Source organism: Pyrus communis, chromosome 3 (genome assembly GCF_963583255.1).
Source record: "Pyrus communis chromosome 3, drPyrComm1.1, whole genome shotgun sequence".
In the NCBI taxonomy this organism is placed as follows: domain Eukaryota; kingdom Viridiplantae; phylum Streptophyta; class Magnoliopsida; order Rosales; family Rosaceae; genus Pyrus; species Pyrus communis.
In genome coordinates, this window is record NC_084805.1 from 19,613,738 (window position 1) to 19,616,415 (window position 2,678).

Sequence of the window (2,678 nt, forward strand, 5' to 3'; positions counted from 1 at the left end):
ACCGCTTTCAGTGCCCAATATTAAGGATCCGAAGCTTAATAATTCATAATTGACAATGGAGCTCAGCCATATATTTTGCAAGGAACATTTGTATTCTTTTTTTTTTTTTTTTTAATTTTATTTTAACAAACAATATTATCACACTAAGAGGGTTGGAGAGTGGGCTAAGCCTCACAATGAGTTAGTAATAATGTGATTCAAATCTGTCTTTGGTGAAAATCAAACTTAAGACCTCTCATTTATAAGTGAAGAGGAATACTACTAGACCGTAGTACTAAGTGGTAACTTATAACTTAGTTGATTAGAATGGTTTTCTTGGCATGAAAAGTTCAGTGTTCAAATTCACCCTCTCCTCCAACATCGTCTGGTTTAAGGAAAAAAAGAGAGGATGTATGATGACACTTCTACCAAATGATAGTAATCACAACTTACATTTTTAAAGTTTGATGGACTGAATATTTAGTGTTGTATTGTTATGCGCAAGTGGAAGTGAAATTTTATCAAAGTACTAAGTTATCAACGACACGAAAGTAAAGAAGCAAACAATCTCAAAATAAGAACATAAGAGATTGACGTGGTTAAGCCTACTCCACGGGCGAAGCATGACGGGGAATTTCACTAAATAAACGAAGAAAACAAAAGAGTTTAACTCTTACAATCCAGATTCCACAAACTACAAACCCTATATAAAATGAGTAGAGAACAAAAAAATATACAGAGGAGATTCTCCCAAATATCAATGTCGCATGTGAAAACCAAGAAACAAACAATCTCAAAATAAGAACATAAGAGACTAACATGGTTGGGCATAAAACTTACGTCCAAAGGCGCGACCATGGAAATTTCACTAAACAAACAGAGAACACAAAAGAGTGTTTGACTCTCAACAACCTAAATCTCACTATTTACAAACCCTAGATCAAACGAGTTGAGAACTCAAAACAAATGGAGGAGATTCTCCAAAATTGTTCACTAAACTCTCAAACTCACAAATTAACTCTCACAAACTTGCCACTCAAATAAGTCACGAATTTTCCACATACTTATGCCTCTAAACAGTGATCTCCACCCTGAAACCAGAAGAGAGAAAACTCTTTAAGCTAATGGCTACGACACACCACAATAATCTAACTCCTAAGGTCCTATTAATAGAGTATATGACTTCTACAATGAGAATCATAATAGGAAGTAAATCCAAAACCTAACAGGCAAGGAAGTCAAATCTTATCCTAGAAAAGAGTCCCGCACAACAACTTAGAGTTAACTATCCTCCAAAACATTACCAAACAATTGAAATTACGTAGAGGTATCTTCAAATCAAACAACATTCTTTTATTATATATGTAATTTATTTTGCATGTATTGCTACATATATTGGACACATTTTAGTATCATAAAATATATGTAAATAAATTAAATTTGAATCAAATAACATGTATGTGCATTGAATTTATAGCATTAATGCCCTTTCTTTTTTTCGTCGGTAAATAAATTCATTCCTTTCATTCAATCTGAAAATTTTGAATCAAATAACATCAATGTGCATTGAATTTAGGGTTCTTTAGATATAGATCCTTGCAACTCTTATTTCCTATATAAAAACCACCTAATTATAAACATCCAAATAAAACCCAAATTTAAAAATGATTGCCATGTAGGAAAGTAATTGACCTATTAATACAAATATTTACAACTTGTACCACAATATTCAAAATAAATTAATAAATATTATTGCTCACCTTAATTACAATGAACAAATAATTTTTTGCATATTATTACCCCTAACACACACATACATACACATATATACGTTCAAATGTATATAGTACTACCATAAGCTCAATATATATATATAGTTTACCTATATATATAGTACTACTATACGTTAAAAAAAACATATATATATATGTATGTATTTATGCATGCACAGTACTACATATATGATCAAACATATTATACTAATTAATCTACCTATATGTAAATTTATGATGAGCAAATAACATATATTTTGTAGGTATTTTATTTTGTGTGCATCATCATATATATTGGGCACATTTTATTATTATATGTACAAAATAATGGGTAAAATGGTATTGAATAAAATACTTTTTTTTATTTTTTTATTTTTTTATTTTTATGTAGGTACATTATTTTGCATAAATTGGGTTTGCTTTATTACGTAGGTAAATTATTTTGCATGTATTTTACATATAGTGGGGAAATTATTTTACTTTTTTTTAAGCAATCTAACATTTTAAAATTGGAATAGTAGGTGCACTAAATCAGATAACATTTTCTTTAGGTAAATTATTTTGCATGAATTTTACGTATACCAGCCATGTGACATCCCACATCGCCCAGGGGAGTGATCCTTAAATGTATATTCTCATCCCTACCTAGCACGAGGCCTACGGTGGTGGAGCGGGCCCGGGAAGTGGTCCGCCCCGGGCCGGGATGTGACAAGCCATGTTTTTTTATTTTTTTTATATGTGTGTGAAATAATTTACTTATATGTAAAATATAATTTGTTGACTTAACTAAGCATGTATTATTACATATATCAGGCATGTTTTGTTGTTATTATATATTAGGCAATAAATTTATTGTTTCTATTTTCGTAAAACCATTAATTCTACCTTACAATCTATATGGAACCAATTGTGTACATCAAACATTCA